Here is a 26399-nt window from a genome sequence, read left to right as displayed (position 1 = left end):
AACTTCCTGAACCACCTTATCAAAAAGAGCAACCGTGCATTGGGGTGGCTCTTATTCTGCTTTATTTTTCTTCATCACATTCGTCATTTCCTAACTTTATAATAAAAATATATGTTCTATGGGTATCTTCTCCACTACTATGAAAGCTTCGTGTGACAGAGACTTTGAGACTTTTATTTAATTCTGTAAACCCACCGCATAGAACAATGCCTGGCACACGGTAGGTGCTCAGGAAGTACTTGTAAAATGAGGGAAGGAAGGAAGAAGGAAGTTGAATGAATAAGTAAAGAGCCAAACAGCCATGGCCCTCTGGGATTTGAGTCTTTCTGTTTGCAGATGGCTGTAAACTCGAGAGAGACCCTTAAGGGGTGCCTGGGTGGCTCAGTCAATTAAGCATCTGACTTCAGCTCGGGTCATGATCAGACAGTTCGTGAGTTCGAGCCCAGCATCAGGCTCTCTGCTGTCAGCACGGAGCCGGCTTCAGATCCTGTCTCCCTCTCTCTCTGTCTCCCCCTCTGCCCCTCCCCTGCTCACACACACACACACACACACACACACACACACACTCTCTCTCTCTCTCAAAAATAAATAAACATTTTAAAAAAGAGAGAGATCATGGGGTGCTTGGGTGGCTCAGTTAGTTGAGCCTCCGACTTCAGCTCAGGTCATGATCTCATGGTTTGTGAGTTCAAGTCCCACGTCGGGCTCTGTGCTGACAGCTCAGAGCCTGGAGCCTGCTTCGGATCCTGTGCCTCCTTCTCTCTCTGTTTCTCTCCCGCTCATGCTCTGTCTCTCTCTTTCTTTTTCTCTCTCTCTCTCTCAAAAATAAATAAGCATTAAAAATTAAAGAAGAGAGAGAGAGAGAGAGAGAGAGACTGTTTAAAGATGACTCTGGGCCAGTTGAGAACCAAGTATTCTCAATGGGGGTTTTCTAAAGATGTGTTTCAGGGAGGAGTCACCCTTCACTGGATTGAGCAGGTACTAGCTAATGGCTAGAGCTTCTGATGAACATAAGAAAAATTAAATTGAGTTTGAGACTCTCAGAGAGGCTTGGAAGAGAATGCCCTACAGTACGGAGGAGGGAGGAGGCTTTGGAGCTAGAGATGACTCAGCAAGCCTTGTTAGGGCATGATTTTCAATTCTCCACCTACAGACACTTGGGGTTGGCTATAGAACTCTTGCTAAATCACAATGACCTGTACCTACAATTTAATTATTGTTTCCTTTCTCTTTCTTCTCCTCTTACTGCCTTCTCATGCCACCATGTACATGGTTTCTGGGAAGCCCGTGAGGGATATTCTGTGAATTGGTCAACCAGAGGCAAACACTTACTCCTGTAAACTACTACAGTCTACCTTTGTGGGTTACATCCCGAGCATCTTTTCCCTGTCCCTTTCCTTTAGGCCCTGGTTCTGGGCTGGCCATTGAGGATCAAGTCTAAAGGAGAGGTTTGGGATGTAGGGTAAGTGAGAATCCACCTACTCCCTCCCGCTGGCCACACAGATTGGCTCAGACCAATGAGCTTCAAGGAGACATTGCCGAGGATATGGGAAATGAAGTCTCCTAATTCTTGAGGGATATACCCTTTGTCAACAAATGTGAACCAGGAGGTGGACTAGGAGTTACAGGCAGCCATCTCGTGACCCGGTGGTGAGCCAGCCTTGAAAGAAAGAATAACCACAAAAGACACGTGGGAGAGAACAAAATTAGTTGGATCTTTGGTGACACGACTGAGCTAAAGGAAGCTTGCTGAGCTCTGGGGTTTTGGTAGATGCAAGTCAATATACTCCATCTATTATTTAAGTCAGTTTGATCTGTTGTTGAAACTGATAACTGTCTAACTCACCCGTTGCTTCTGATTCTTTTTCCCAATTGAAGGTGAATTGGGGGAGTTAGTCTTGAAAAGTGAACTCAAGAAAAGATAAATGTTGTTTTGTTTCCCCAGCTTTTATTATAACTAAACGATTTGGTTTTATGACTTGTTTGGAATGAAATCCTGTATGCTTGCGTATTTTGGGATCAGAAAGAGATCTGGAACTTTGAAACTGAAATATCCCACTCATAAACTGACAATCAGATGTCTTATGCCAAAATACTCTTCAGCATTAACTAGTACTTACAAAATATTTGAAAAATGGCTATCGAGAGAACTTAAATGTGTCTAGGAATTAAAACAGCATTTATTTACACTCTTATACTGGTTGAAATGTTTCTAATTGAGACATGGGGGATGTTTGGGATGGAAGGCACATTAGGCAACATGGTACGGCAGTTAAGAATAAAGCTAATTTGCTCAAGGTTATTCTTGGGCGAGTTAGCTAACCTCATCTTAGCAGATATTGCTGATGGCCAGCCCGACATTCATGTCCCTAATTCCCCTTTCCCGACAGAGTCCTGCTTTTGGTCTCCTTCGCGCAGCCAATGTGACTCTGGGGAGACTAACTCCCACTTCTCTAGGTCTGGATGTGGGTCTTGATTCATCTAAGCCCATCGAAGTGGTTTTATCCTGCTCTTCAGCTAATGGTACGTGATCTAGATCAGGCCAACAACACACAAGCGGATTGGCCCAGAGTGTCTAGGACGGTTCCTCTAACACAATTTCCAGAAGCAATTCCCTCCCTTAGGCTTAACATGAAGAAGAAGGAAGCAAGAAGCCCTAACTGCTGCTGGTGGCCAACCCTCAACCATGCGGAGACCCAGCCCTCGAATCAAGTGCACACACTAATGGCAGGGCAGAGAGATAGAAAGAACTTGGATCTTTGAAGTCATTCCTACAGACGAAAGGTCAACCAACTCGAAAGCCCATCCTGCCCTTGGATTTCCTGTGAGCTGTATGAGCCAATAAATGTCCTGATTTTTGAACCACTTTGAGCCGGGTTTGCCATTACTTGCAACCAAAAGCATACTCACTGTTCAGCCCGTTAAACCCCATCTAGGGATATAAGGGGATATAGGGATGTTGGGAGGAGTCAATCTGATTGTTCATGCAACGTGCTTGGCATAATGCCGGGATCACGAAAGTGTTCAATGGTCACCATTATTATTTAACCTCTCTTTTTATCGACTATTTGCCCAAGTTGGTAGAGACTTCTTGTGGAAGTTCTGTGAGATTAGTCCAAATGCATCAAGCCAAAAAGAGGATCAACCCAATCGTCAAGTTGATTGAAGTCAGGAAGGCTGAGAACACCAAACACCAAAACCCTAGAGGCAGAAAACTGTCAAAGGATGAAGAGAAGGCTGTTTATACAGAACTGGGATCAGATACCTTGTAAATGGAGTGAGGTTGGGCCAGAGTGAGCCTCCTGGTTTCCAGGTTCCCAAATGGCAATCCTACTCTGTCCTCATAGGTCCAGGTGGGGTCTTAAATGGAAGACCCTGCAAGAGACTATATTAGTGGCAGAATCTGGTTAAGCATCAAGACCTTACTGAGTCCAGTGCTCTTTCCACTACCCCAAATTCAGCTCCATCCCATGAGCGCTTGTTTTCGTTCAATTCAGAAGAATCCTCCTAACTTACTTAAATTTACAGACTGCAAGAGGCAAAATGCCTACTTCTCACTTCAAAATAAATTAGTAGTTATCTGGGGTTGGAGGGGAGATCAACTGGGATGTTGCTCTCTATGTTGCATATTCCTGTGATGACTGGAGTATTTACGAAGAATATAAGTGTTTCTTTTGGCGTATCAAGGAACTAGTCCATTTGTTTAATGAGCATTCAGTAGTCCCCGCCCCTACCCCTTCAAATCATGACAAATGATTGATTGACGAAGAGTTATTCCTTTTTCAAACACCATTTTCTGGACCATTCCAAATCCCAGGCAGCAAGGCAGCATTCCTAGACCCGTCCCCTTAAGGTATAATAGGCTTTGCCAATATTTCCGCCTCCATATACTGTCATTCACCTTCCTAAGGAGCTGGATCAGTCTAGGAGAAGTATGCAAAAAGTCAGTTCAAACTGATAGTGTCCTGAACTATCCCAAACACATTTGGCAGGGAAGGGCGAACCACTGCACCTGCAGAAGGCCCGGGAACAAACATGCTGATCACTGGGCACGCTCCCTCTTCTGTCTGCCAAGACCCTTAGGTGCCCAGGGCTCAATGACATTATCGCCCCAAAGGACAGATCTGTTCTCTATGGTGGCGTGAGAAAATGGGCCATCCTTTCTCCCGGCCCCAGGCCCTTTGCCTTCACTGGTGGGACGTTGTTCCTACCTCTCCACTGGCCTCCAACACTCTCTAACTTTTGGAGTTTCCCAACCTCCCCAGTCACACCCTGCTCTCTGAAAGGGACCTAATGAGCTCAATCCCACTGAGCCACAAACGAGGAATCAGGAGGAAGGTGCAGGACGTGAATTGTGCAGCCTGGCACCATGCACCTGAAGACTCCTCCACCCATCACCCAGATTCTCTTACCCTCTCTGCAGGGGAGATGCGGCCCCACCTAGTCACCAGCCACAGTACAAAGATTACGGTGGGAATCGCGCCAGTCTGCCGGTATGTTAAGATGTCTTCATTCCCATCGATAAGACTCATTCCCCACTCTTGGTGGCGTTTGGAGGTTCCCGGTCACCCTGGGAACAGGAAGTCTCCCTAGAAGGGCTACCCACTAAGCTGACTCAGCTCATACCTTAGGAACCATAAGAAATAAAACCTGCATGAGAGAATTATTGTCGAGAGCTGAGATAATGCACGGAAGGAGAAACCAGAAGTCTCAAGGCAGGCTGCCCAAAGTCCAGTTCATCATTCCATCCCCACCCCCACTGGGGTGTTCTCCTGGGTTCCCCTCATTCTGCAGAGAAAGGCATCCCTACCACCCAGTCACCAAGGTCACTTCTGTCTCTTTGCTGTCCCTTAATAATAATTATTATAATAAATAATATTTCATTGTATGTGACCCGCTGAGATCCTCACAGCCTTTGAGAGACAGAGCAGGGATTTGTCTAGCTCTACAAACCCAGCCCAGGCCCACTTACAACATTTGTGGGGCCCAGTGCAAGATGAAAATGTGGGGGCCCCTAAGTCAAAAATGACGACACAACAGGAGAGCGATAAGCCGGTGGCCCAGCCCTGTTGATTCAACCTTCCGCTGGAGCCTGTCCTTCCTTTCACTGCCATTGCCCTGGGTCCGTCTCTCAACAACTCACACCTTCCGACTGCATCGACCTCTTCACTGCTTTTCCTGGGTCTCAGTCTTGTCCCTGACCTCCCAACCTGACGGTTGTGCCATCAACCTCCCTGCTATGAGAACTATCTTCCCAGAAAACAGCTGTAATTATATCCTTCTCTTTAGACGTGGTCTAATCACCACCCCTTGCTCAATAGCATAAACTCCAAGTCCCTTAGGGTGGCCTTCAAGACCTTTGCCAATATGACCTCTGTCGGCCCATCTCTGAAGCCCACATTCTTCAGACCTGCCGTTTCAGGTAATTCCCATTCTTTGCACAGCCCCGCGCTGGCCTCCTTTGGAACTCTTGCTGGAGCTCTTTGCTTTCCGCCAAGAACACCCCACAATTATCTTTGCTTATTACAATCTCACTACCTTTGAAAGACCAGCTCATCTCCTACCTCCATCACAGAATCTTGCCCGACTTCGCCGGTCGGAATCAATCTGTCCTTCCCCTGGGCTTCTGTCGGGTAGCTCTCACAGTCTACCTTGCTTTAGGGTCAGTACGGGTCCAGGCCTTTGGAATTAGGCCGACTTGGATTCATATTGAAGCCTCAACCTTCCTGGCCAGGTGAATCCTGCAAGTTACTCCACGGCTCCGAGTGGAACTAATCAGGATTCAGTAAGATAATACAGTCAGAATGTAATACAGTGCCTAAGGGATACACCACAAGCGTCATTATTGTTTCCTTGCCCTTAGAAGTAACGACTCCTGGCTTATCCCCCTCAGCGTCTAGCTTAAGTTCTCAACACGACAGTTACCTATTACTAGTTTGCCCGATTCACTGACCTACCCCTAAGTGTTCCAAGCTCCGGCCCAATTTGTGCCTCCGCTTAATACGTTTTAAACGCCCACGCCAGTTGGGGCACCTGCGTGGCTCAGTCGGCTAAGCATCCAACTTCGGCTCAGGTCATGATCTCACATCTCGTGAGTTCAAGCCCCGCGTCGGGCTCTGGGCTGACAGCTCAGATTCTGGAGCCTGCTTCCGATTCTGTGTCTCCCCCCACCCCCGTCCCTCTGCCATTAGCACTCTGTATCTCTCTGTCTTTTAAGAATGAATAAAACCATTAAAAAAATTTTTTTTAATAATAATAAAAAAGAAACGCCCACACCAGCAAAAACCTATACAGGTTGCCTGTTCTAAATAAAATCCTTATCTACCCACATTAATTAATACTTGGGTTTTGTTTTTAACATAGGGACTGGTTTCTATTAGCATCCATGGACCTTTAAAAAAATGAGAACATTTTTAATAACCAGCAGTCATGCCCTGGAGCCATTGTGCCATCGGCAGCCCAAATTTTAAAAATGAGGTATTCCCTGGGGCGCCTGGGTGGCGCAGTCGGTTAAGCGTCCGACTTCAGCCAGGTCACGATCTCGCGGTCCGTGAGTTCGAGCCCCGCGTCGGGCTCTGGGCTGATGGCTCGGAGCCTGGAGCCTGTTTCCGATTCTGTGTCTCCCTCTCTCTCTGCCCCTCCCCCGTTCATGCTCTGTCTCTCTCTGTCCCAAAAATAAATAAACGTTGAAAAAAAATTTTAAGAAAAAATGAGGTATTCCCATACAAGTTTCTGTATCTCTTCTCAACCTGAATTATACTGGCTCTTAACATCTGGAGGCAGAAAGCTTGGTTGGCTGAGTCAACTGGACAGCTTCACCGCCACAAATAAAGAAGGCTTTATGTCCTGGGTTAATGGTATCCGCCCCTCCCAGCGAGGCAGGGATGCCGGTGGGGGAGGACATTCCCCGAAGGCAAAGCCTCCGGGTGCTATTTTGAACCGGCCTTCTAGAAGTTGATTCTGGTCTTGAGGTCGCTGGAGGTTTATGCTTACTCTGAAAGGCGATCTACCCCAAGATAATGCCAGGTGTCTGTGGCCTGGCTTCCCCGCTGTTCTGTCGCCTCTGCCCAGAACCAGGAAGGGGGCACTGGTGGTTAAGCGTCTGTAGAAAAGCCAGCTCTACTAAGACTGTTAATTACTAGTTTACATAACATAGTGCAACCAGCTTTAGTAACGCGATCTATTTTATTGCGTTTGTTCACACACGTGACAAACAGAAGCTGAGGTGTGCGTGCCTATTTGGGGCGCTGTGATTGGGAATTAGTCAGCAGGAATCGGAGGGGAGGAGGGCAAAAGGGGGACACTGGGAGGTCTGTAAAGTCCTCTGCCTTGAGGCCACGGGCAGGGGGTGGGGATCACCAGGCACAGTGAAGATGGTTCGAAGCCAGAACCTGCCTGATTGTCTAGTAGGTTAGGATTTTACTAGCCCATACCAGACCCACCCATTGCCCCGTGGTAATTGACGGGACTGACCCATTACGAGATTGGGTGACCTCTAATAAAACGTCACCTGGTGATTCATGAGGAGAAATAACAGTGTGTGATTTTTTTTTTTTTTTTTAAGATTTACTTTTTTTTAGGGACACCTGGCTGGCTCAGTCAGTAGAGCATATGACTCTTGATCTTGGGGTCATGAGTTCAAGCCCCATGTTGGGTGTAGAGCTTACTTTAAAAAAAAAAAAAAAAAAGGAAAAATCAACTGGATTTAATAAAACTAAAGAAAAAAAATTGATGTTATGTGGGGCACCTGGGTGGTTCAGTTGATTAAGCATTCGACTCCTGACTTTGGCTCGGGTCATGAGCTCAAGCCCCGTGTAGGGCTCAGTGCTAAGAGTGCAGAGCCTGCCTAGGAGTCTGTCTCTCAAAAAATAGATAAATAAAAATAAACTTTAAAAAAATAATAAAAATTAAAAAATAATAAATAAAATAAACTTAAAAAAAAATCCTTTTTTAATAGTCTTATTTATTTTTGAGAGAGAGAGAGTGTGAGTGGGGGAGGGACAGAGAGAGGGAGAGAGAGAATCCCAAGCAGGCTCTACACAAGCCAGCGCAGAGCCCGCCTCAAGGCTCGAACTCAGGAACCACGAGGTCATGACCTGAGCCGAAGTCGGACGCTTAACCAACTGAGCCACCCAGGCGCCCCCAAAGGTGGGTGCTTTCAAACACAGAAATGTTCCCTCTAAAGGTTCCACAGACTAGAAGTGCACAATCAAGGCGTTGGCTCTCTCTAAGGCTCTGAGGGAGAATCTGTTCTGCGCCCTTCTCTTGGCTTCCGGCATTGCCAGCCATGCTGGGCATCCCTTGGCTTAGAGACACATCACTCCAGTGTCTGCCTCTGTCTTCACAAGGCATTCTTCCGGTAGGTCTTCACATTCTTCCTTCTGTGTGTGTCTGTCCACACTTCTTCCCTATTTATTTATTTATTTATTTATTTAATAGGTTTTTAAAATCCATAGCTATGATTTCATTTAAAAAAAATTTTTTTTAATTTTTTTTTTAACGTTTATTTATTTTTGAGACAGAGAGAGACAGAGCATGAACGGGGGAGGGGCAGAGAGAGAGGGAGACACAGAATCGGAAGCAGGCTCCAGGCTCTGAGCCATCAGCCCACAGCCTGATGCGGGGCTCGAACTCACCGACCGTGAGATTGTGACCTGAGCTGAAGTCGGAGGCTTAACTGACTGAGCCACCCAGGCGCCCCTAAAAATTTTTTTTTAAGTTTATTCATCTTGAGAGGGACAGAGCATGAGTGTGAGTGCGGGAGGGGCAGAGAGAGACAGAAGGACAGAGAAAGAGAGAGAGAGAGAATCCCAAGCAGGCTCCGCACTGTCAGCACAGAGCAGGACGCGGGGCTCAATCCCACAAACCGTGTGAGATCACAGCCCAAGCCAAAAGCAAGAGTGGGATGCCCAACCGACTGACTCACCAAGGTGCATCCCCCTCCCCCGTTTTTTTTAGGTTTATTTATTTATTTTGAGAGAGCGAGAGAAAGAACACACGCACACAGGTGGGGAGGGGCAGAGAGAGGAGGAGACAGAGAATCCCAAACAGGCTCCACACCGTGGGTGCAGAGCCCGACGTGGGGCTCGAACTTACGAACTAAAGTCGGGCACTTAACCAGCGGAGCCACCCAGGCGCCCCTTCTTCTCCTTTTCTTATAAGGACAGCAGTCACGTTGGATCAGGGGCCCACCCTCCTCGTCTACATCTGTGATAACCCCATTTCAAGATAGGGTCACATTCTACGGGACGGGAGGTTAGGACTCTGTCTCAGTCTGTTCTGCTGCCATAGCAAAGCACCACGGACGGGGCGGCCGATTCTTCCTCCCGGTTCTGGAGGCTGGGAAGGCCGATATCAAGGCGCCACCAGATTCAGTTTCTGGTGAGCACCTCTTCCTGGCGTGCGGCCTTCCCGCTGTGTCCTCCTCACACGGTGGAGACACAGGAGAGCGCTCTCTGCTATCTCTTCGTGGACAGGCGCCAATCCCATCGTGGAGGTCCCCACCCTCACGACCTCCCCTAACCCTAATCGCCTCCAAACACAATCCCATCCGGGGGCAGGACTTCCACATAGGAATTTTGAGGGGATGTACGCATCCAATCCATGAGAGACTTCAGCATGTCTCTTAGGGGACACCCACCCACCGGTGCGGCCGCCACAGGGGTCCCCAGGGACAGAGGTGTGAGTTTTCCAAGCTCAACCCTCCATGGGGACGAGTGTCATAACCCCTAACACAGGAATTGACACCTCCTCCTCCAAATTAGTCCTTTGAGGACGCAGCCATTTGACCTCTCTCAGAGGAATGCCAGCCAGCTTGGGCAGTGCTCCGGAAGCTGGCACGGTCCCCTCGATCGGAAACAACCCCAAGGGGTGCCCAGCCTGGCCAGGACTCGGGCCGGTTTCTCTCCTCAGCTCCCACATCACCGCCACAGACTGGTTTAGCAGGAATTATCCTTTGCCAGCTCACGCTGTCCACACAAGTACCGCCTGCCTATTGAAGGGATGCCCTACAAATCTCCATCTCATAATGCCAGTCCCCGCCTCTGCCCTGACCCCAGATCACATGATGGGGCTGAGGGCCTCCCCAAAAGATGGGCTCTCGTGGGCTTGTTCTGCGTTCCTGCCTCCCCTCTACCTCCCCACCACCACCACCACCACCACCACCGGGTATTTAAGTAGGCATGTCTTTGTTTGGAAACACTGTGCTCACATTAATAATACATCGAGAGCTAGCGCGTCTCCAAGGAGCTCCAAATGCTTCGCAGGCATTATCTAATTAGCCCTCACCCAAAGCCCTGCTCCAGCAAAACCACCAGGGGAACCAGTGGCTGACTCAGAGCTAGGAAGGGACAAAGACATCCTCAGGGCTCTCTGCCAGGGCCTGAAGCACAGTACCCATCCAGCAGGTGGGGTGACCCCCATTTCCACTGAAAAGGCTATAGGACAACTGTCCCCTTGCCCCTCTCCGGACTGGGAAGCTGGGTCAGAAGAATGATTTGCAAAACCCCAGAAGGGCGTTCTTTTACACCTTGTGCAGGTAAGTTGCCACCCCTGGGGTAGTCCCCACATGCCAGCCGGGGCACTTGTATGGGTACCCTTGTCACATGCACACTTGCCTACCCATTTTGCTTGATGGGGCCACCAAAGCGGGGAAGGGCTCCTAGAGGGGAGCAACCGATGTGATCCCCTTGGGGGCGCCCATCTTTCCACCCCACATGCTGCCTCGGGGTCTGCAGTACCTCCAATAGCCAGAGTGCTTACTGCTGCATGGTGTTTAGTCCCCACCTTCCCCCTAGGGAGCCAAACAGGCCACATGTACGTGTGCATCTTGCACGTGCAATTAACTGGTTTCTCCTCAGCACCTGGCTCAGTGCCTTGCTCCCCCCTTGAAAGTATTCTATGCATATATATGGAGATATAGAATGGGAATATTAATTCCTTCATCCTCTCAAAAGTCCTCAGTGGAAGACAGGGCTGGAATTTTTATCTGCACTTTACAAAATAGCACAATGAGGCTGACTGTGCGGGTTGACTTGCCCGGGGTTGTGCAGTTTACATGCAGCAGAGCCCTAAACAGAACTCAGATCTTTGGACTTTCAGGATGGAATATTTGCCATTGGACCACGTCCCATCCCACCTGCTCCTCTTGGGCAGTTCAGAAAGCTCACGTTCCCCAAACCTTTAGGAAATGAAAACCGCTTATCATCTAGGAGGAAATAGCCCACTGACACGGGTGTGAAACGAAAGCACGAATGAGACAGAGGAACATTTTCTCCCAAGGAGACTGTTTGAAAACCCAGAGCCATCCATTCCTATCATCCTTCTACATTTTCGGAGAGCACAGTGGGGGTCAGAGTGATGAGCAGAGGTCAAAGGCAGAGTCGGCGATTGCCTTCTCAAAGCTCGTTCCAAAACTAAGAACCGTTGATATTAAGATTTTTCATAAGCAGAAGGAGTCAAAGCGTTAACGTAACTCTTATGGAGCACAGAGCGGTCACAAAGAGTTAATACACTTTCACGTGCGTTCTTTCAGGGGACGGCACGAAAACCCTGCAAAATAAATATCGTTATCCCGATTTTTACCGTTGAGAACACGGATGCTCAACGATTCCTCGCCTAGAGACGCCTAGCTAGTAAATTTCAATCACTCTCCAGCTTGGGTGTTCTGACCATTTCAGTTCATCACCATTTCCTTTTGTCAGGATTTCAGAAGTATCGCCTTGAGGATCTGTCGATGACCTACCTGCATCCGTTCTCGCTATGACAGACATCATTGCTGTTCACGGACACAGTCCCCCCTCTCTTTCCAGGGACTCAGGACGACTGCACCTTCCTGGCCCGTCAAAGCTGGACTTCACCATTTGGCTTGCTTTTCACCTATGCCATGGCAGCAGAGAGGGTGCGTGTCATTTCCAGCTGGAAACATTTAACTCGTGATGCTGGTCCCCCCAGCATTCTCTCCCTAGAGCAGCAATGGCGAGAGCGTGTGCTGAGATAGAGTCTCCAGAAGCCTGGGGCCAGGAGTGACCACCACAGCCTCCCTGCTGACCCCCATCAAACATAAGCAAGCAACGTCCTAATTGTTTTAAGCCACTAAGATGTTAGGCTTACTTCTTACTGTGGTGTAACCCATTCTATCCTGCCCGGAGACACTACCCAGAATTTCCTCGGGAGAATCTGCCCTACTTCAAGCAATCTTGGGTAGATGTGAATCGACACCCAGCTCTGAGGGATAGACCCTGATTGGCATGTCACGTCACCCCCTCTGTCACAGTGACCGGTTTAAGCACGGATAATAACGTAGGTCCATGAGAATGGACTCCCAGTGTTTCTCGAGAACGGTTCAGGGATGAGCCAATCAGTGTGAAAGGGAAAACAGCCAATGATGAGGGAAAGCAGTGCTTCTTCCCCATCAATGGGAGTAAACCCCCATCACTTCTGGTGACCATCTTGCCAATGAAGGAAGCCTCCCTGAGGACAAAGGTGAACCACGGGCAAAGGCAAAACCTGCAAATAAATTGTAGACATAAAGAGCGAAAGCCCGAAGTCAGCTCCAGGCCTTTCGCAAATGAGCCAATAAGACCCCTTAATTCTCTAAGCCTGGCTGAGGCCAGCCTTTGATTTCTTCAAATTTAAAAAAAAAAAAAAAAAAAAACTTAGCTGTTGATTTTTAAAGACTCCTTCCTCAAAATAATAACCCACTGAAATATTGATATGTAGATATAGATATAGATGTATTTCTACAATAAGTCCTATGGCTCTTTGGGGTTTTGGGTGGTTTGGTTTTGTTTTGTTTAAGTTCATACATTTTGAGCGAGAGAGAGTGTGCGGGCATGTGGGAGCAGGGAAGGGGCAGAGAGAGGGAGAGAGAGAGAGAGAGTCCCAGGCAGGCTCTGCACTGTCAGTGCAGAGCCCGATGCAGGGGCTTGAACCCACGAGGCATGAGATCATGACCCAAGCCTAAGTCAAGAGGCAGACGCTTAACTGACTGAGCCACCCAGGCGCCCCTGGGGTTTCAAGTTTTGACTGTTGTTGGGTTGTAGATATTCCTGAGAAAGGCAACAGAATTGAAATTTGGAGTCAGAAAGGGTTGTGAAAAACATACGGTCTAACCGCCTCATTTTATAAATGAGGGACTAAGGCACAGGAAAATACAGTCTCTCACGCCGGGCAGTGTGCACTCTAGGGGTCCTACTGACCTCCGATCCCATCGGCGGTAAGTTGTGCTGTCTCTGGGTCGTTCTGGGATTCGAAGGAGATCATGTACAGAAAGCTCCTCGAATACAGGCTGGCACAGTGTTGATAACCAACAATTGCTGACTGCTTTTTATCAGTGACTCACATTTTAGTATTTAAGATGCATGGGGTGGGGGGGAAGGTAAATACTGGACACGCCCCTTATCAGTTATTATGCCGAGAGAACTTGCCCGGAGCAAAGAAGGAGCCAACCCTTTGACCTTGACCCACCCGCCATGGTCATCTGCAGAGAGGCCAGTGAACCCCGAGTTCTGTGTCAGTGCCTATGACTACTCAGGAGTGTGTGTGCCAAGCAAACTCGGCATGGGAGTTAATCTTCCCAAGGACCCGGCATGTGTAACTGTGTCCTAAGGAGACCAGGAGTTCCATAAGAAGCTGAGAGAGCTTTGTTGCTGGAATTCTGAGAAAAACAGTGGAGTATTGGCTTCTAGACTGGGCAACCCCACAGCAGAGCACAATACAGAAAGGAGCGGACGTGGGCCTCCACCCCTTCCATAGAGAACTGCACGGCACGCGCACCCCACCATTTGGCACCCCAGCGGTGACAAGGGTCAGAATGCGGACGGGCTTGTAGAGCATTCTCAGAAATATCCAGTGGACATTCTGCAGAGGCTGGAGGTCCTGATGAACCTAAGACGAGGGGCCTTGAATGGCCAAGTGGACAAGGGCTCATGCATATGAGTGGCTGCAGTCCCAGGTACCCCATGTCTACCAGGGACAGCAGCAGGAATGGGGCTCCCTTCTCCTGGGAACAGGCAGGATACAGCACAGAAGAAAGAGAAAGCTTTCTTCCCGAGCATCCCCAGGTCACCGTCAGCCGCTGTGATCACTCACGGTTTGGGTTTTATTAAAAGCCAGCCCTGGAGAACGGATTTCTTGCGTGTTTCTGGTGCTGGCGTTCTCACATCTTGGATTAAATGAGATAACAAAAGTAAGCCACCCTGCGTGCTCCGTCCCCAGCACGAAATGAGCACAGAACCAATGGCAAATGCCTTTCCCTGCTTCTCTCTGGAGTGTGGTTCTCATCTGAAAATCAGCCGGACCACACGCGTTCAGATGGCTCATCCCAAAAGTCTGGGCTGTTGTGTAGACGTAGAGATCGAGAGATGTCCCCTCTCCTTGCCAGCAGTGCAATTGTAAGCCATCTCGCAGTCTCTTTATTTATAAACCGGAGACGATACAACCCCACCCCTCCCCTCCCCACCTCTTGGGAGGATTAAATGAGATCATGAAAAAGGGAAGGGTTTTATCAGATTCTGAAAGGCTGCAACGCCTTCATAATTCTTATTATCCCAACACTGCTGGGAAGTTGATGGACAGAACTGTCAGGATTCCTTCCAAACGAGGCCAGGGAATATAGGACCCACCCCCTCAAAGAACAAGGCAACAGGCCTCTCTCTCTGACACGTTTTTTTTTTTTTTTTAAAGAAACAAATTCCTGGGATTTATCTGATCGCCACTTTGCTCAAGCAAATCATTTTTCTAATCTAAATGCAGTCGCAGTTGCGGTAGCTGGAAAATGACTTACTCTTCTTAACACTCCGCTTTGGTGACAGGAAGAAAATGAGACAAACTGTAAAAGGTATGCTGTATATTTCATTCCACGTTACAGACAAACCCGAAACACAATAATCCTGTGCAATTGTTTCCAGAGTCAGATGGGCTGGGGCGGTGTTGGTGAGGGAAGCTGGGAAGCTGGTACCCAAGGGCAGCTCAGGAGGCAGTGACCATGAAGGGGCAGAGGAAGACGCGTGGGGCTGGGCGCGGGGCCGGGCTCCTGTCGCCTGCACCCACTCGCATCCACACACAGATCCCCACTGTCCACGTTCTCTCTTTTCTCGCAGCTCCGAAAGTCCACTCTTAAGAAAGACTCTAGGGGGGCGCCTGGGTGGCTCAGTCGGTTAAGCATCCGACTTCGGCTCAGGTCACGATCTCGCGGTTCGTGAGTTCGAGCCCCGCGTCAGGCTCTGTCTGTGCTGACAGCTCAGAGCCTGGAGGCTGCTTCGGATTCTGTGTCTCCTCTCATTGCACCTCCCCCACTTGTGCTCTGCCTCTCTCGGCCTATCAAAAATAAATAAATGTAAAAAAATTTCAATAAAAAAAAAAAAAGAAAGACTCTAATAGGGGCTCCTGGGTGGCTCCGTCGGTTGCGCGTCCAACTCCCGATTTCAACTCAGGTCATGCTCTCACAGTTTGTGAGTTCGAGCCCCCTGGTCAGGCTCTGGGCTGACGGTGTGGAGCCTGCTTGGATTCTCTCTCTCTCCCTCTCTCTCTCTGCCCCTCCCTGCCTCTCTCTATCTCTCAAAATAAATAAATAAAGTTAAATATTAAAAAAAAGAAAAGAAAAGAAAGATTCTAACAGGGCTCCTGGATGGCTCAGTTGGTTGAGCGTCCGACTCTCTTGATCTGAGCTCAGGTCATGATCTTACAGTTCATGAGTCTGAGCCCCGCATCAGGCTCCACGTTGACGGCATGGAGCCTGCTTGGGATTCTCCCTCTCTCTCTCTCTCTCCTTCTCTCTCTCTCTCTCTCTTTCTGTCAAAATAAATAAATAAACTTAAAAAAAAGACTCTAACAGAAGCCACTTAAACCTCAGGGTGAATGTAAGACACCCTATTACCTCTCTCTAAAGGAATTTCTGTTTTGACCCTTATCACTGTTTAAGACCTTCTGTGTAATATTCAAGCCCCCTAATGTGAGGTCATCAGCCAGGACATGGCTTCTGCTTGCCTCTCTTACCAGCTCATCATTCTATTCCACTGACCCTAACTGCGCCAGGCCCGTAGTAACAGAAGAGCCGTGCATCTTGATTGCGGTGATAGTTCCAAGAGACCGCACAGGAGACAAAACCCGACGCGGTCGCGGGCACGCACACGAGCGCATGTAGAACTGATGAAGACCGAATAGTTTGCAAATTGTACCAACGTCCGTTCTGTTGCTCTGGTGCTGGACTGTAATTACACAAGATGCCAACATCAAGAAAGGAGAGGTGATGTAGACAAGGGAATCCCCCGCCCCATGCGTTTTTCTTACAACTTCCCGTGAATCTTTCTTTATTTCAAAATAAAGGTTAAAATAAAATCCATCAGGTTTTCTCATGTCTTTATTTCTTCTTTTTTTCTTTTGTTTTAAGGAAGGCAGACTGCCACGTGCAGTGCCTCATGTGGATGTGTCTGGAGTCTTGGAAGCTTCACCACCCTGCGTTCTCCTACAGCGGACCTTGAGAGCTTGTTTGGAGGTTCTAGCAGGGGAACGCAGCTACTCGTATACCCTTGACTGAAGAGGCCCGTCCTCTTCGACCTAGTGCGGAGCTTCGGGAGGGACGCACATAGAGCGGTGAGGGAGGAAGGGGACACCCGCCTAGCCAGCCAGATCAGCCGAATCAACCCTGGCGATCAATGGGCAGCCAGATCGCCCCCACATCCTCTTTATTTCTTTTGCGAGATTGTGATCACTCTCATATATACCTACTAACTCTTCATTCTTCAACTCAGCTCATGCATCATGGCTCAGCACAAACTCAATAAATGTTTATGAAATGAGTGAACAAGTGGTCCCTGTTTTTCTCTGATAATCAGGCTGTGAAAAAAAAAGACAGAAAGAGGCTGTGAATCAATAAAATGACATAATCTTGCAGATAAAAGCACGCACTTGGAAGTCAGGCTACCTGACTGAAACCCCACTTCAATATGTTCCTCTAGCTGTGTCGTCTGAGCTTGGTTTCCTCACCTTCTAAGTAGGAACGGTCCTAACATTGTACGGTTTTTTACGAAGATTACATGAATTAATGCGGTGTGATACGGTCAGAAATATATATTTGGTCTCCTCCCCAGCTCCTGACTCAGAGCTTCTAAAATCCTTGGAGCTTCCTACAGATCAAAACCACAATGAGATATCACCTCACCCCGTCAGAATGGCTAAGACTAAAAATCCAGAACCACAAACGTTGGCGAGGACATGGGATAGAAAGGAGCCCTCATGCACTGTGGGTGGGAATGCAAATTGGTGCAGCCACCACCGTGGAGAACAGTAGGGAGGTTCCTCAAAACTACCCTACGATCCAGTAATAGCACCGCTGGGTATTTACCCAAAGAATACAAAAACACTGATTTGAGGCGATATACGTACACCTTTGTTTCTTGCAACTTTATTTACAATAGCCAAATTATGGAGGCAGCCCAGATGGCCATCAATAGATGGATGGGTAAAGGAGATGGAGTATCTGTACAACGGAATATTATTCAGAATGAATTAAAAAGAATGAAATCTTGCCATTCTCAACAACGTGGATGGAGCTAGAGGGTATCACGCTGAGTGAGATAAGTCAGTCAGAGAAACACAAAGACCATGTGATTTCACTCAGATGAACAAAGTGGGGGAAAAAGAGAGAGAGGCAAACCAAACGGAGTTAACTGTGGCGAACAAAGTGGTGGTTACCAGAGGGGAGGCGGGTGGGGGATGGGTGAGATAGGTAGAGGGGATTAAGAGTACGCTTCCCACGATGAGCCCTGAGTACTATATGGAGATGTTGAATCACGAAATTGTACACCTGAAACTAGCATAACACACCGGACTTCAACTTTTTACAAATAAATTAAAAAAGAAAATATAAAATCCTTGGAACTTCGAGAGATGGGAGCAGCTTTAGTTATTCACAGCCAGCCCCTTTCCATACCTGAGTTTCTGCTAATTAAGTGATTCTTCCACATCTGGCTCTGTGCTGGCCAAGTGGAGCCTGCTTGGGATTCTCTGTTTTCCTCTCTCTCTCCCTCTTTCTCTCTCCCTCTGCCCCTCCCCTACCCGTGTTCCCACTCTATCTCTCTCCCCCTCTGTCAAGATAAATAAACTTTAAAGATTATTTATTTGAAGATAAATAAATTTAAAAAAATTTTTTAAAGTGCTGGGAGGGTGGCATGCCCAGAGTGGCCATGGAACTCCATGAACCTCTACCACCCCCACCCCTTGCCCTGTACATCTCCTCCACTTGGCTGTTCCTGGGTTGTAGTCTTTATAATAAACTGGTAATATTAAGAAGTGAAGTGTTTTCCTGAGGGGTGTGAGCCCTTCTAACAAATTATCAAACACAAGAAGGGGATCACGTATAGCTGGCTGGTCAGAGGCACAGGTCGCAACCCGGGACTTGTAATGAGTGTCTGAAGGGGTGAGGTGGTGGGAGCAGTCTTGTGGGGCTGACCCCTTCACCTGCGATGTCTGCACTAACTCCAGGCAGTGTCAGATCGGAACAGATCGGAACTCTCTGCTGTCCAGAGAGTTAAAGAATTGGTTGGTATGAGGCAAAGTCCCACATTCGGTGTCAGAAGTGTTGGGAATAAAAACAGCTTGAACGCACATAAAATCCTTAAAATAGTGTCTGGGCATATAGTAAGCTCTCAAAGGTGGCCGCTATTATCTCTGGGATGCCTTTTCTGACCTGTCTCCTCCCCTATCCCTGGCCCACCCTCCCCATGTGTATCCAAAACATCCTGTGCTCCCCGACCTGGTGACCCGGGGTGCATACTGATCTAGCACTCTGCAACAAACTAACCCAAGACTAGTGTCTGAAAATAATGATACTATTTATTTTGCTTATGAATCTGCACTCCGGCAGGCTCCTAGACGACTGCTCACCTCTGCTCCAGTTGGCATCAGCCAGTGTGGCGCAAAGGCTGGGGGCTGGGATCTAAATGTTCGCTCACATGCCCAATGTCTGGCACAGTCTCACTGGGGCCTCAGCTGGGGTTCTCAGTCAGAATCAGAAATGCAGCCTCTGTCTGTGCCTGGGGTTTCCTCACAACGTGGTGTCGTCTACGTTCCCAGAGCAAGTATCCCAACAGAAAAAGAGCCAAATGGAGGCCATATTGTTTTTGACCGAGCCTTGGAAGCCACGGTGTTAACTTCTTCCACAATCTATTCAAGGCACAAGGGTCCTCCAAGTTCAAGGCACAAGGACATAGATTCCCCTTCTTGATGGAGGAGAGGCAGGCTTCTGGGAAACATGCGGGACCCAAAATATCACTCTATGAACCACGTCTTGTATTTTCTGTAATCCAATGCTTTGACGTCTGGGGCCTTGTCAACCCCAGAGAGATTGCCCCTCCCAGGGTTAACCGATTCCTGGAGATGGTGAACTGCTGACCCACAAAGCACACCATTCAAATTCAAACCAACCAATCCAGAGCCCACACACCATCAGCGTTTTTACTGGTCTGTCATGTTCCGAGCTACTACGCCCCATGCCCTCTTCACCCCAGGGTCACTTCCCAGACAACTAGGGACAGTCCCTGTGCCTCAGAGCCTCACTGAAATTACTCAAAGTAGCCAAACCTAAGCTCGCTTACCCTGCCTCGCTGATGCTTTCCCTGTGAAACCTCAGTGGAGGTTCTTTTTCACTTTTTCCCCCCTTTCTGCCTCCTGACTGATCCTGGCACTTCTTCGGGTCATCCCTCGTGGCATGGCATGCCATGGGGCATGGCATTCCCCCTTGGAATCTGTGAGTGTAATGACACATCTTTTCAGTCATAAATGTCTCCTGATCTGGTCCCCTTACTCTACCTCAAATTTTTTAGTAATATATGATATTTTAGAGTAATCACCGTGGCCATCTGGGGGAAATACAATCTTCCACTCTCTGCCTTATAATTGGTTATGTACTTGCCTTTGCCCTCAACTTGACTGGTGCACACAGAAAACACACCCTCCTTTTATCTCTTTAGCCCCTACGCCCAGTACATAACAAGTACTCAATAAACGTTTTTTGACTAACTGGCTGACTGAATACTTGAGAGCCATACCACAACCTTTGTCCTCCTTATTAGGTATCCAAAGAAATAGGACCCTTTGTACCTTTTTGCTCTACCGGGACAGCGTCTGTCCGTCGGTATTCAGAATGGTCCAGCATTTGACATACCGTCGTAGACAGCCTCTAACAAAACTAGGCTCTCTTGAACCCCTGGTAATAGAATTGTTTATTTTTATTCATTATTTTTATTTATTTTTTTTATTTTTTAAAATGTTTCTTTATCTTTGAGAGAGCGAGAGTGAGAGACAGAGCTTGAGCAGGGGAAGGCAGAAACACAGAGGCAGAATCCGAAGCAGGTCCCAGGCTCCGAGCTGTCAGCACAGAGCCTGACTCGGGGCTCGAACTCAAGAAAAGGGAGATCGTGACCTGAGCGGAAGTCAGACGCTTAACTGACCGAATCCTCTACCCTTATACCAAGGAGGTTGGGAAAGCCCCCAAATCTGCACGTGGCATGTGTGCAGGCCAGCTTCAGGGAGTTCGTGCCGTGAAGCCTAAAGTTCTCATGAGGTTGTCTACAACAGGTCAGGAGGGCCTGCGGTGGCTTCGTGCGTGCCACGTGTTCGTGACAGGATCAAGCGCGCTTTCCTTATTGGGGAGCAGAAAATCATTGTGAAAGTGTTGAAGGCACGAGCACCGAGTCAGAAAGCTACATAAAAAAATGAAGATTTTGGGGCGCCTGGGTGGCGCAGTCGGTTAAGCGTCCGACTTCAGCCAGGTCACGATCTCGCGGTCTGTGAGTTCGAGCCCCGCGTCGGGCTCTGGGCTGATGGCTCAGAGCCTGGAGCCTGTTTCCGATTCTGTGTCTCCCTCTCTCTCTGCCCCTCCCCCGTTCATGCTCTGTCTCTCTCTGTCCCAAAAATAAATAAACGTTGAAAAAAAAAAATTAAAAAAAAAAAAAAAATGAAGATTTTTGAGTAGCTAAAAAATAAAGAAGAAGAAAAGAAAGGAAAAAAGACTTCCTGTAAATTCCTTGGACACATTGTGCCACGCTGGCTGCTCGTTCTACCAGCCCTTCCTTATTTCATTTGATTTGACTTTATTTGACTTTATTTTATTTTTATTTATTTTATTTTTTTTTTTTAATTTTTTTTAACGTTTATTTATTTTTGAGACAGAGAGAGACAGAGCATGAACGGGGGAGGGGCAGAGAGAGGGAGACACAGAATCGGAAACAGGCTCCAGGCTCTGAGCCATCAGCACAGAGCCCGACGCGGGGCCCGAACTCACGGACGGCGAGATCACGACCTGAGCCGAAGTCGGCCGCTTAACCGACTGAGCCACCCAGGCGCCCCTTTATTTTATTTTTAAAGAGGCAGAGAGAGGGAATCTTGAGCAGGCTCCATATTCAGCATGGAGCCCAACGTGGGGCTCGATCCCACAACCAACCCTGGGATCATGACCTGAGCCGAAATCAAGAGTCAGACACTCAACTGACTGAGCCACCCAGGCGCCCCTCTGCCAGCCCTTCTCCTTCTACTCCACCTGCTAAGGCACAAAAACCCAACGCTTGTCACCTCTTCTTTGTGGGATTACGTGGGATAGGCACAACTCCTCACGGGTTGGACGTGTGGAGACAGAGCGGGGCCTCTGAGGCGACTCTCATCACCCGAAGTCTACACTGCGTTCAGAGTGCTCACACAAGTTGTACCACCTGCCGTCATGCATACAAACAGCTGGGCGTCCCTTATCCAGGCAGGTCAGTCCCGCCTTGTGAAACCAGTTAAGGGTAATCTCCCTAATACTATAATCTCCAGGGAGTTCCCAAAGAAAGGGAGTCATGCCTTCAACTGCCCCCATCTCAGAAAAGTTTAGAAACGACAAAGTTCTGCGCAGACCCCTGGGACGATGCCTGGATTCTCTCCAGCAGCGTTGGCGATTAGAAACAGCAAAAGCAAGGGGATGCTTCTCCCGTCCTTTGGATTTCGAATGCCTTCTCCCATTCCTCCTGTGAGGACAGAGTCCTCCCAAAAGAACCAATACCTTCTTCCTCAAGCCCCAATGGTGTATGAATGGAAGGGCACCTAAGTAAGATTTACAGCCGGGTAGGAGGTCAGGGAAGATTCCCCACACCTCTTCCAACTGAGCGTCCAATGCTGGGATCCATTTGACAATTTTTTTTTTTTAAACGTTTATTTATTTTTGAGACAGAGAGAGACAGAGCATGAACAGGGGAAGGTCAGAGAGAGAGGGAGACACAGAATCCAAAACAGGCTCCAGGCTCTGTGCTGTCAGCACAGAGCCCGACGCGGGGCTCAAACTCACAGACCGCGAGATCACGACCTGAGCCGAAGTCGGCCGCTTAACCGACTGAGCCACCCAGGCGCCCCCATTTGACAATTTAAAAAAAATCTAGTCTTATTCCCTAAGAAGAGATGAGGTTGAAAATGCAAATATTTCTTGGGAGAAACAACAAATTGGTGCTTGTTCCAGTAAATAATCCTTTTTTTGTGAGCAGATCTGGTTAAGGGGTAGGAGAGAAAACAGAGAAGAAACACAGGGGTAGGTCCTGAGGGCCGAAAACTGATTCTCTGCCTCCTTCCAGAAGAGGCTTCCAGGAAGGCTTCCTTCCTCTGCCAAGACCTTCTCCAATGATCATAGAGTTTTGAGTAGTTGTCAAAAAAAAAACAAAAACATTCTAGTTCCGCACCCCCTAGAGCCCTCTGGTGCCATTCTCCAAGCCCTTCAACTAACCTGGGTCATCTAGGAATATCTCAGCTGCTCTAAGTTCTCCACAGAAAAATGTTTTTAAATGCATAGCATACCAGGGCTCCTGGGTGACTCAGTTGGTTAAGTGTCCAAGTCTTGGTTTCAGCTCGGGTCATAATCTTACGTCCGTGGGTTCGAGCCCCTAGTCAGGTTCCATGCTCTCGGTGCAGAGCCTGCTTGGGATTCTCCCTCTCTCCTCTCTTGCTGTCCCTCCCTGTGTGTTCTCTCTCTCTCTCTCAAAAATAAGTAAATAAACTTAAAAAAATAAAGCTATTATAGTATAAAATAAAATAAAATAAAATAAAATAAAATAAAATAAAAGCCTAGCATACCTTATAAGGAGTAAGACTTTTCCTGGCCAAATTTCAAATGCTAAATGCAGCCTCATTCACAAGAGCCCAAAGGTGGGGCCAACCCAAGTGAGCGTCAACAGATGAACGGATACACAAAACGTGGTCTAAACACACAAAGGATTATTATTCAGCCTTAAAAAGGAATGAACTTCCAGGACAGGATGCTAAATGAAATAAGCCAGACACAAAAGGCCAAATATTATATGATTCCACTTATGTGAGATTCCTAAAATATGCAAACTCCTAGAGACACAAAACAGAACAGTGGTTATCAGGGGCAGGGGGGAGGGAGGAACCAGGGGCCACTGTTTATGGGTACGGAGCATCTGTTTGGGAAGGTGAAAAAGTTTTGGAAAGGGACAGAGGTGATGGCTGCACAATAGTGAATGTATTAAATACCATATCCTAAATGTGGCTAAAGTGGTAAATTTTATGGGATGTATGTTCTACCACAACCACAACAACAACAACATTTTCTTAATTTGTTTTTCTAACGTTTTTATTCATTTTTGAGAAATGGAGAGAGACGGAGCATGAGTGGGGGAGGGGCAGAGAGAGAGAGACAGACTCTGAATCAGGCTCCAGGCTCTGAGCTGTCAGCACACAAACTCAAGTTCTAGAACTCAGGCCAGAGTTCAACACCCTCCCCATCTGGGTCCAACCTTCCAAGCTCTCTCTCAATACCCACCTCCCCCCACCTGGCCTCTTCCCCATCCTCCAAACACCCCTTGGGCTCCCTCCCTGCTGGGTGTCCTGCCCACCCCACCGTCCAGCGCGAGCCCCCGCTCCTCCGCGGTCCCCCCTCGAGCCGTCCATAGTGACACGGTGCTTTCTGAACGGCATCCTTTGTCTACATCGTTCCCTTTATTGCTTGGTGATACAACAGATCTACTGGGGGTGGTAATTAGATTCTGAAGATTAAGGCTCTAAGGAACTTTAGGAGATTGTTTCAACTCCCTTAATTTGTAGTGAGGACCCCGACCCTGAGCGATTACTTGCCCAAGGTCCCAGCACTCATTAGCGACAGAGGAGGGAGTACAATCCACATCCTGACACCAGCTCCCTTCTCTTCTCCATGGCCCTAGGTTGTCACTATTGTCCCCAACAGGGTTTCAAGCTCTGCCGGGGCAGGCAAGGGCCACCCCCCCCCCCGGTCAGCTGTGTCCTCACCAACCCAGCGCGGTTTTTAGTAAGTCCACGCTGAGACCGTAAAGGTGTTTCTAGACGATGCCGCCGGGGCCTCAAATTTCTCTTAGCAGTTTCTTAAGGACCAATGTTTCTCCCTCTTCCACTTCTGAATCTCTTCCTTGCGAGTTTTCTAAGAGGGAATTAGGCAAACCAAAACAAAAGCAGTTGGATAATAGTTTTGCAGAACCTCAGCCAATTTTTGCAACCCCAGAAACATGTTCCGTTTACTGCTTGGCCCTAGATGTGGACCCAGCGTAAACTGAACCAGACACACTAGCTCTAATTTTTTCTCAACTCTGCAGACAGATAGTAACCTGGGTCGGTGCAGTTCATCTATTTCCCGGACCGTGAATTCACTGGCGGTGCTGTCTCGGCTGCGTGGGCATTCTTTCAGTTCCAAGGCACCCAGGCTGCTTCCTCCTCCGCAGAGCTCTTAAAAAGAAAAAAGAAAACACAGCTTCGCCTCACCCTCTGCAGAGACAGAACCCCTCCCGGAGAGCCAGGCAGCATCCACTTGGAAGGGTGACTCTGCAGACGTCGCCTTACCTGGGGCAGAGCACGGCTCCCCTCCGGCAAATCAGCGCATCTCTCTGGGAAGCCATTCGTCCCTCCAGCCTAATGGATTCCATCAGGAGCAGGATGTGGCTTTTGCCAGCACAAACCCTAAACCCCCGGAGGTGACGGGGGCCTCCTGCCGGCCCATCGGCACCGGGGTTTGCTGGTGAGGACGACAGGAAGGAAAACCGGGGAAAGTTCGGAAAGCCGAGTAACTTTTGAGAGGTCCGATGGGGGAGGAAGGCCCAGGTCCGTAATCACAGGAGCCTCGTGCAAAATCTAATTACAGCTTGGGCGGAAACGGAGGCCAGAAACAAGTGTCATTCATCAACTGAAAACACCAACTAAGGTAAACACTGCCACAAACTCAGGGAAAAAAAAAAAAAAGAAGGTGGGGAGGAAGGAAAGAGGGGTGATCACTCTGGATATCAAGCAAATCAAATTACCCTGAAGGCCCGGCCAGACACATGCATTAATCATCGGTTATCCCAGCTGCACACCTGTACGGGGCGGAGGAGCTGACGTGCTCCAAATGGCTCGGGCAGACGAGTGGGCTTCGCCCCCGGGCTGGACGGGAGGGACAGGGGCGCAGGCCCAGGGGGGCCCAGCCCAGAAGTGGCCACGCGGCAACCCCCAGCTCTCCCCGGGGGGCCAGTTGGAAGGAAGAGGAGAATTCGAGGCCGGGGGGGGGGGGGGGGGGGGGGGGGGGGGGGATGCAATTCCCAGCTTTCCAGCCAAGTGACTTTCTTCTGGAGCCCGCGTAGCTGCTGAGCGCCACGTTAGGCAGCTTTCCCTGGAAGAGCGCAGGCTTTGGGGAGAAGCGAAGGCAAGTCCAAGGACTAGTGGGCCAGGAGCCTCCAAATCCTCCGTGTGGCTGGTTTTCTTCTCTCGTGCAGTTGAGAGTGCAGGGGCATGGCAAGACAGATGAGGAGGGGTGTGGGCTGGAGACAAAGCGGGCCCCTGACTGTGTTTCCCAGGGTGGGGGGGGGGCCCTCAGGCTCTGCAGCCCACGAGTTCCCCACCCCGGGGTAGTCACGAGCACCAGAGGGGGCTGAAAAGCAGCTCAGCCATCGGGGCTGGGAGCTGTTTGCCCTTGATGAGAAATTTCAAGTGGGAGCCTATGTGTGTGGGCTCAAGTGGGAGCCTCAAGTGTGCCTATGTGGATGAGAGAGGGCATTTAGAGGGAACAAATGATTTATTAGCGGGGCCTCCACAAAGTCTCCTTCGGAAAGGGAGGGAGCGTCCTCCCACCGCCCCCCTTATCATTAAAACATTACAGGGGTGGAATCCATTTGGCCTCCTAAGCCGGCCTGTGAGGGAGTCACAGCTGATCAGGCAGCCAGCTGAGCTCCCCCAGCCTTTCTCTGAGTGCAACAATATGTATAAACTGGCAAAATGGACCGGGGACCACTTTGATGTTGAACAAAGAGGAAAAACTCCAAAACAGCGTAAAAAAACGTATTCCTGTTTAACTCTTCTGTGTCCTTTCTGCAGCGCAAATTAAAGACTCGAGGCAGCTGGACAGTGCCCCAGGGAGAGCT

At 48.8% G+C, this 26399-nt stretch overlaps 1 long non-coding RNA gene and 1 pseudogene across 1 annotated transcript; one reads left to right on the top strand and one right to left on the bottom strand.

Moving 5' to 3' along the window:
• Window positions 1-20143: 20143 nt before the first annotated feature.
• LOC147580744 (large ribosomal subunit protein eL34 pseudogene) lies at window positions 20144-20710 on the top strand (annotated as a pseudogene).
• A 3654-nt stretch (window positions 20711-24364) lies between these two features.
• On the bottom strand, window positions 24365-25389 carry LOC147580743 (uncharacterized). The gene is made up of 3 exons (XR_015250763.1): window positions 24850-25389; window positions 24618-24735; window positions 24365-24433 (listed from the first exon to the last, which is right to left on the bottom strand). It is a non-coding gene; the product is annotated as an uncharacterized LOC147580743 (long non-coding RNA).
• Between the last annotated feature and the right edge of the window lie 1010 nt (window positions 25390-26399).

The sequence above is a fragment of the Puma concolor genome, chromosome B2 (genome assembly GCF_028749965.1).
Source record: "Puma concolor isolate L17-30 chromosome B2, mPumCon1.1.hap2, whole genome shotgun sequence".
In the NCBI taxonomy this organism is placed as follows: domain Eukaryota; kingdom Metazoa; phylum Chordata; class Mammalia; order Carnivora; family Felidae; genus Puma; species Puma concolor.
The sequence above is the reverse complement of the archived record's forward strand: the minus strand, read 5'-3'. Positions and strand labels throughout refer to the sequence as shown.